This window comes from Benincasa hispida, chromosome 5 (assembly GCF_027475165.1).
Source record: "Benincasa hispida cultivar pf3 chromosome 5, pf3_genome.v1.1, whole genome shotgun sequence".
NCBI lineage: Eukaryota > Viridiplantae > Streptophyta > Magnoliopsida > Cucurbitales > Cucurbitaceae > Benincasa > Benincasa hispida.
The window spans coordinates 6,880,242-6,890,262 of record NC_143482.1 but is presented as its reverse complement, the minus strand read 5'-3'; positions in this window follow the sequence as shown (position 1 = coordinate 6,890,262).

Here is a 10,021-nt window from a genome sequence, read left to right as displayed (position 1 = left end):
ATTCACGAACCAAAAATGGAGTTTTTTTTTTTTTTTATAATATTGTGATTAGGAAAACAATGTACGAAAATATAGTAGTTTTGAAACTATTTAGAAATCTATGGTTGTTTTGGAGATTTCGAGGCAGGGATTTTGTTTAAAATATTTTGTTGAGGGTTCAACCCTCGACCTGTCGAAAATTAAAGAAGAGATCGAGAGTTTGACCCTCGATCTGAGAAGAGGACGAGGGTTCAACCCTCGACCTAAAGGAAATTGAGAAGAGGACAAGGGTTCAACCCTTGACCTGTCAAAAACTAAAGAAGACCTGTAAGGGAAGATGAGAAAATTTGAAAGACGAGCTGGAAAATTATAGAACAAACCCTCGACCTAAAGGAAATTAAAGAATCATTTAATAATTATATATACAATCGCACACAATCGTTTAGTAAAATTACTATGCGATCGTTTTGTAATTCTTTATTAACGTGACAATAGGTGCAAACTTCCAGAAAGAACAAGTGAATGATGAACAACTTCTTTATTAGAAGCTAAACGATCATTTACAGTCTCTCCACGATCGCTTAGTATGACTAAATGATCGCTTACTAAATCCTCTACGATCGGCCACAAAATCTTACACGATTGCTTAACTATTACTATTACACGATCAGCTTCTCAGAACCTGTACGATTGCATACCTTTTACTATACGATCGTATACCAAATGCTACATGATTGCTGAGCTTTACTACACGATCGCTTAGTGGAAGTAGACGATGAGCGGCACACTATGATGGCCTCTCCGCGACAGCGTCTTTCGAACTCTCACTCTCGAGAGCTCTTTTTCCTCACTATAGGATCGCCCACAAACTTCTACACGATCGCTTAGCTATTACAATTAGACGATCGCTTTCTCAAAACCTATACGATCGCCTACCTTTTATTATACGATCGTGTACCAAGTGTTACACGATCGCTAAGCTTTACTACACGATCGCTGAGCTACTACATGCTCGCCTAATGGAAGTACATGATGAGTGACATGCTGCGATGGCCTCTCGAGAGCTCTCTTTCCTCACTACACGATCGCCCACAAACTCCTACACGATCGCTTAGCTATTACAAATAGACGATGACCTTCTCAAAACTTATATGATCGCTTACCTTTTACTATACAATCGTGTACCAAGTGTTACACGATCGCTAAGCTTTACTACACGATCACTGAGCTATACTACACGCTTGCCTAGTGGAAGTACACGAAAAGCGGCACGCTACGATAGTCTCTCGAGAGCTCTCTTTCCTCACTACACGATCGCTCACAAACTTCTACATGATCGCTTAGCTAATACAATTAAACGATCGCCTTCTCAAAACCTATATGATCACCTACCTTTTACTATACGATCGTATACCAAATGCTACATGATTGCTAAGCTTTACTATACGATCACGTAGTGGAAGTATACGATGAATGGCATGCTGCGATGGCCTCTCGAGAGCTCTCTTTCCCTACTACACGATCACCCATAAACTCCTACATGATCGCTTAGCTATTACAAATAGACGATCGCCTTCTAGAAACCTATACGATCGCATACCTTTTACTACACGATCGTATACCAAATGTTACTCGATCGCTAAACTTTACTACACAATCGCATAGTGGAAGTACACGATGAGCGGCACGCTGCGATGGCCTCTCAGGAGCTCTCTTTCCCTACTACACGATCACCCACAAACTCCTACACGATCACTTAGCTATTACAATTAGACGATGGCCTTCTCAAAACCTATACGATCGCCTACCTTTTTGTAATACCCTAACCCTAATTTGGAAGGCATGAGGAAATAGGATATAAAAACAAAAAATATAATAAAATTATGAGGAATTTAGATGCGGGAAAACCAAGATAAATGAATTAAGTATGGAATAACGCAATAGTTTAAGTATTGTCTGCGTGTTGCGAAGGGCATGGATGATGGAAACGTTGGACCAAACAATTGTCTTACACGTGATGCTAAGCGAGAGTGAAGAGAAAATGGGAAAGAGCGACACTAGTGAGATTGAAGAGAGCGACACCAACGAGAGTGGAGGCAGCGAGAGAATGGGAGAGAGCGAGATTGACTTGAGCGAGAGAATGGGAGAGAGCGATATTTATTTGAGCGAGAGAATCGGAGAGAGCGATATTGGTTTGAGCGAGAGAACGGGAGAGAGAGAGATTGGTTTGAGCGAGAGAATGAGAGAGAGCGAGATTGGTTTGAGCGAGAAAATGGGAGAGAGCGAGATTGGAGAAGAGCGAGAGTTGAGCGAGAAAGTAGGAGAGAGCGAGATCTGCCAGCGAGAAAGTGGGAGAAAGCGAGAGCCGCGAGAGTGACGCCAACGAGAAAGTGGGAGAAAGCGAGAGCCGCGAGAGTGACGCCAACGAGAAAGTGGGGAGAGCAAGAGCCACGAGAGCAGAACCAGCGAGAAAGTCGGAGAGAGCGAGATTGAACAGACGGATGCATTTTAAAGGGGCTAGACAAGTTCATTAATAATTTGGATAATTAATTCGAAAATTAAGCGGTTGATGTGGCAAAGGGAGATTTCATGCAGGAAGACTCAAGAAAGTAGTTTACAGGTAAGATTACATGCAAATTAAGGTATTTTGGTTGGCAAACTCAGAATTAGACAACTCAAACCTCGGTTAGCCCAAGTTACCGTGGGTAGCTTAAGGAAAAGCTATTTGTATGGTGAGTTGTCGTACAGAAAGGAGCTGGGAACAACTATAAATAGGAGGCCCTGGCTGAAAGTTAAACTCATTCCAAAACAAATTCTAGTAGTAAAAATCCTATAGAGAGAGTGAATTTTTAGTGAATAGGCTGCCGTTGGTCTGGAAGGAAGGAAATTTGAAGGAGGTGCTGCTCAAATTCTAATTTGGTCTGAGTAGGGAAGATATTTACAAGTAAATTGCATTATGAGGATTTGCTGACGGTGAGTGGTTACTATATATTTTTTGATTTATGCATGTATACATATATGTATGATACGTATATGTAGAGGGTAATGTCAAATGTGCATGAGTAGGGATGCATGATTTCTGTTGTGATTGTCGTGATATTGCATGTTATATTGTGATGGAAACTAGAATTATACCTGAGATATGGTTAGTATGCTTGAAAAGGGTACTTGGCGGGGAAATATGGTCGGCTTCGGTCGGTGGAAAAATATGGTCAAGTTACCTAAGCATAACTTGCGGGAAAGAAATGGTCGATGTGCACATTGACGGGAAAATGGGGTATAGGGAAAGTCTCCATAAAATTGTTGTTGTGTTGTTATGTTGACAGTAGTTGGCTGTTAACAGGAAATGATTTCAGCGGCTTGGCTGAGGGAATGAATTTGAAATGGTATTAATGTGTTCTTGATTGCATGTTGTTTTCCCTAAAAATTTATTTTTGATAAGCCAAGGTTACGTTTATAAGAAAATATACCTCTCACTAGGCTTATTAGCTCATGTTTTCTTATATCCCCCCCTCCCCCCAGGTAACAAAGCGGATCGTTCGAAGAGGAGTCCATCACCCACCACCACCAGCTAAGGATTCGGTAAACTCTCGGGCACGGCTCAGACTATGAATAGAAAGAAAATTTAATTATATGTATAGATAGATAGGGGGAATATTGTAAACTTATTAAAATTTGTAATAAATATGGGGGGAAATATTGAACATGAGTATTGTCTTAGAATGCTATTAGTTACCCTCACGCTCCCTTCCCGATCTTGGGGTTTCAGGCTTAGGAGGGGGTGTGACACTTTTACTATACGATCGTATAACAAATGCTACACGATCGCAAGCTTTACTACACGATCGCATAGTGGAAGTACACGATGAGTGGCACGCTGCGATGGCCTCTCGAGAGCTCGCTTTCTTCACTATACGATTGCCCACAAACTCCTACACGATCGCATACCTATTACAAATAGACGATGGCCTTCTCAAAACCTATACAATCGCATACCTTTTACTATACAAACGTATACCAAATGCTACACGATCGCTAAGCTTTATTACACGATCGCATAGTGGAAGTACACGATGAGCGGCACGCTGCGATGGCCTCTCGAGAGCTCTCTTTCCCTACTATACGATCACCCACAAACTCCTACACGATCGCCTACCTTTTACTATACGATCGTATACCAAATGCTACACGATCGCTAAGCTTTACTGCACGATTGCATAGTGGAAGTACACGATGAGCGGCACACTGCGATGGCCTCTCGAGAGCTCGCTTTCCTCACTACACGATCGCTTACCTATTACAAATAGACGATGGCCTTCTCAAAACCTATACACCTTTTACTATACGATAGTATACCAAATGCTACACGATCGCATAGTGGAAGTACAAGATGAGTGGCACGCTGCGATGGCCTCTCGAGAGAGCTCTTTTTCCTCAATACACGATCGTCCACAACTCCTACACGATCGCTTAGCTAAGAATCTGAATCTCTGCAGCACGCGTTAGAGTGATTTGAATCGTCGACCTCCTTTAATCGAATCTTAATCTCTATAGCGTGTCAACGTGTCGTCCCATCCCACACTGCTTTCCCAACCCGTGGGTCGAGTTTTCAAAACTTGAAAACTCGACCATTTAGCTTATAACCCCACCGTCTCTTCTCATTTTCTCACACTGCTTTCTCATTTTCTCACACTTCTTTCGTTCTCTCATTCTTCTTACTGCCTTTCAACTTTTAAGATCAGCCTTTCATTTTCTCCTCACTGCCTTCGTTCTCTCATTCTCACTACCTTCAGCAAATCTTCTTCTTCTCCCACATTTGTCCATTAAATTATGAGGTTTGTACCTTTTACTATACAAAATTTCAGTTTTTTTATAGAACTATACCTTTTGTTCCTATTCTCATACTATTATATATATATATATAGTTTTTGTTGCTATTTGGGAAATAAATAACATAAAAGGTAAGTTAAATTTGTGAGTTTACTATTTATTTATTGCTAGTTTTATTATATTTAGTAGACCTATCATGTTGAATTCAATAATATTTACATATTGATGTTAGTAGTTCTTTCTCTATTAGTGTTAATCTTAGTAGTTATTATTAGTGTTAATCTTATGGTTGGGATGTTATACCAACATGTTAATCTTATTTATATTTTGTTTATTTTTGTTTGTATTTAAGTATAGTTTATTGTTATGTTTCGTATTATAACATTCGTCCATTAAATTGTGAAGTTTGTACCTTTAATATTTTTAGTTTAATACAAAATTATTATGATTTTTTGAAATATATTTCTTATGATATTTGATTTTTCTAGTATTAACTTTGAAAATATAGTTTAAAATAGTTTGAAAAAGTTTAATTTAATTTAATTTTTTATTTTGTATTAATTTTGAAAAAATAGTTTTAAAAAGTTTACCTCATTGTAATGTTTAAAAAGTTGATGTTTATAGCTTAAAAACTTTCATATTTTTAGTTTAATACAAAATTATTATGATTTTTTGAAATATATTTCTTATGATATTTGATTTTTCTAGTATTAACTTTGAAAATATAGTTTAAAATAGTTTGAAAAAGTTTAATTTAATTTAATTTTTTATTTTGTATTAAATTTGAAAAAATAGTTTTAAAAAGTTTACCTCATTATAATGTTTAAAAAGTTGATGTTTATAGCTTAAAAAATTTCTTATTTTTAGTTTAATACAAAATTATTATAATTTTTTGAAATATATTTCTTATGATATTTGATTTTTCTTGTATTAACTTTGAAAATATAGTTTAAAATAGTTTGAAAAAGTTTAATTTAATTTAATTTTTTATTTTGTATTAAATTTGAAAAAATAGTTTTAAAAAGTTTACCTCATTTTAATGTTTAAAAAGTTGATGTTTATAGCTTAAAAAATTTCATATTTTTAGTTTAATACAAAATTATTATAATTTTTTGAAATATATTTTTTATGATATTTGATTTTTCTTGTATTAACTTTGAAAATATAGTTTAAAATAGTTTGAAAAAGTTTAATTTAATTTAATTTTTTATTTTGTATTAAATTTGAAAAAATAGTTTTAAAAAGTTTACCTCATTATAATGTTTAAAAAGTTGATGTTTATAGCTTAAAAACTTTAATATTTTTAGTTTAATACAAAATTATTGTGATTTTTTTGTATAAATTTCTTATGATATTTGAAAGTTTAATTTGTTGTTATGTTTAAAAATAGTTATAAAAAGTTTAATTTATTGTTATATTAAAAAAATTGATGCCCATAAAACTTAAAAAGTTGATGTTTATAAATTAAAAAGTTTAATATTTCTAGTTTAATACAAAATTATTGTGATTTTTTAATATACTTCTTATAAAAAGTGTAATACAAAATTATTATGATTTTTTTAAAAAAGTTTAATATTTTTTTACCCACAAAGTTCTTATATTTCCTATATATATTTCTTATTGTGATTTTTATTGTGGTTTGTTTTTGTTTAAGTTTGATAATTAGTAGAACAATTAGTAATGTATTGTTTGTCTTTTTTTTTTAGAAAATGGCGGGTAAATGATTGAGATTATTGTTGTTTACAAATGGTGATTGATGGTATTGATGGAGTTGACTATAACCAACCATGGAGTTTTAGCATAAATGTGAACAGTTGAATTGTATTTGAACAATTCATTGAAATGGTTGGGATGTCACTTAGTGTAGATATAGGAACAAATCAGATATAAATAATATATAGACATCCTAACCTAGAACCATGAGGATCAATAAGGTTTATGTCATTCCCTATTTCGTGTGCAAGCTATGAACTTGATGTTCTCAATCACAATGTCACTGCCGAATTTAGTGCATTTGTATGTAAATATAAATAGGATAGGGGTGGATATAAACTTGAATACATCATTTAGCTAGTTTGAAGATCCAACTGAATGTATTGATCCTGATCCAGAGTCAGTTGCATCGCAATGTGATAATGAAGATATGGTGGCTAACAACTTGTATAGAGACTTCAGAACTGACACATATGATGAATTTGAAGAGTTGGATTTCGATGGTCATGAACATGAGTTACTTTTAGATACATTCAATAATTTGGATATGAATGTATTGGATAGCATTCGAGAACATGACCCAGTTGTAGCCCCATGTGGACATTGATAATACTCAATTGTATAAAGGGATGATTTGTCAAGATAAAGAAATGCTACAACAGGCAGTAAAATGTTTTGCAATAAAATGTCACAGTTGTTGAATCAACACCGACGATTTGGACAATTCGTTGTAAGAAGTGGGAGGAAGGTTGCAAGTGGAGACTTTGTGCAATAAAGAAAAAATCACATGGCTTGTTCGAGATCACTAAGTACGATGAGCAGCATACAGAATTGTCTCATCGTCCGCCATAGTTTTGAATAAAAACATGTATGCTGCTCATCATACTTAATGATCTCGAACAAGCCATGCGATTTTTTCTTTGTTGCACGAAGTCTCCACTTGCAACCTTCCTCCCACTTCTTACACCAAATTGTCCAAATCGTCGGTGTAGATTCAACAACCTCATATGGTGCGTGACATTTTACAATTGGGTCATGTTCTCGAATGCTATCCAGTACATTCATATCCAAATCATTGAATGTATCTGAAAGCATCTCATGTTCACGACCATCGAAATCTAACTCTTCAAATTCATCATCCGTTTCAGTTCTGAAGTCTCTGTACAGGTTGTTAGCCGTCACATCTTCATTATCACATGACAATGCAACTGACTCCGGATTAGGATCGATATATTGAGTTGGATCTTCAAACTGATTAAATGATGTATCAGGATCCACCCCTATCAATACCATCAATCATATTACCATTTGTAAACAACAAAAATCCCAAGCATTTGCCTGCCATTTTCTAAAAAAAAAAAAAAAAAGACAAACATCAATTTTTTGTATTATACTTTTTATAAGAAGTATATTAAAAAATATTAAACTTTTTTAAAAAATCACAATAATTTTACTTTTTATAAGAAGTATATTAAAAAATAACAATGATTTTGTATTAAACTAAAAATATTAAAGTTTTTAGTTTATAAACATAAACTTTTTAAGTTTTATGAACATCAACTTTTTAAACATAATAATAAATTAAACTTTTTATAACTATTTTTAAACATAACAATAAATTAAACTTTTTATAACTATTTTTAAACATCACAACAAATTAAACTTTTCAAATTAAAATGAGGTAAACTTTTTAAAACTATTTTTTCAAATTTAATACAAAATAAAAAATAAAATTAAATTAAACTTTTTCAAACTATTTTAAACTATATTTTCAAAGTTAATACTATAAAATCAAATATCATAAGAAATATATTAAAAAAATCATAATAACTATCACAATAATTTTGTATTAAACTATAAATATCAACTTTTTAAACATAACAACAAACTAAACATTTTAACACTATAAACATCAAAGTTAATACTAAAGAAATCAAATATCGTATGAATGAACTAAACTTTTCAAATTATACTAAACTTGTTAACTATCACAATAATTTTGTATTAAACTATATATATCAACTTCTTAAACATAACAATAAACTAAACATTTTAACACTATAAACATCAAAGTTAATACTAAAGAAATCAAATATCATATGAATAAACTAAATTTTTCAAACTATATTAAACTTTTGAAACAATACTAAACTTGTCAACTACCACAATAATTTTGTATTAAACTATAAATATCAACTTCTTAAACATAACAATAAACTAAACATTTTACACCATAAACATCAAAGTTAATACTAAAGAAATCAAATATCATAAAAATAAACTAAACTTTTCAAATATCATAAGTTCAACTCACAGATTCGATGGTAGTTCTCTTTTTTCCTTCAAAGTGAAAACGTTCACCCTTTTTTCCTGTTATTTGTTATCTGACAACAACTACAAAAAAATAAAAAAAATAATAGAATCTATAAAAAATAATAATATAAGAACAAAAATAAAATGTATAATTATTCTTAAAAAATAAAAATTTAGTAGAGTAACGAACCAATATATTTGCAGTCAAGGGTTGTGTGAGAATAATTTGAATTAAACGAAGTACAAGAAGAGAAATGGAAATGGAAAGCATGAGTTAAAAAATGGGAGGAGACGGATATTAAGAAGAAGAGAAATGAAAACGGAAAGCAAATGGGAGGAGGGGAAGATGATTTCGAAGGCTGATTTTTGAAGGCAGTGCGGGGGCAGTGAACAAAAGAAATGAGGCTGCAAAAATGAAGGAGGCAGTGAGCAACATGAAGGAGAGAAGAGGGTTTAAGAGGATGTAGATCGAGTGTTGAACACTCGACCCACGGGTTGGAAATTAAAGAGGGTGGTTGAGCGGCAGTGAGCATGCATGCTAAGGCTGTAGAGGGCATCATGCATGTAGGGAATCCGATCAACACAGCAGGGGCAACAAACTTGGCAGCAGGATGTGACTTGACAATGTGCATGTCGAGGATTGAAGTTTCGACATACATAAGTCGAAACTTCAACCTTCGACTTATCTTCCTTGTCGAGGATTGAAGTTTCGACTTATGTATGTCGAAACTTCAACCTTTGACAACCCTTAATATATACATAGGCTCCTACTTTTTCTTTGCTTATCGAGTTCTCAACCGTCGACCTCCATATTCATCGAATCCTCAGCCCTCGACTTCTAGCCTCGATCTCACAAAATAACAACATTTCTCTAATTAGTTTCAAAACTACCCTATTTTCCTAATAAGTTTTCAAAACAACAATAATAATATAAAAAGTCCAAAAATGGTGGGCACTTTTAAAATTATTTGTAAAAATTAATAGAGCTATTTTTTAATTAAATTATGTCTCTAGTAAAAAAGGGCAACACACATTTTATGTTGGACTAGAGCCAACACAGAAAATAAAAAATGTCACATGTGTTGCCTCTCTCCACCAAAAGACTTGTTTGTGCACTTAAATATGTTGCATTTTTTACATAGTTTCGAAAGTGCCAATAGTTTTACCAATCTTTTTTTCTTTTAAG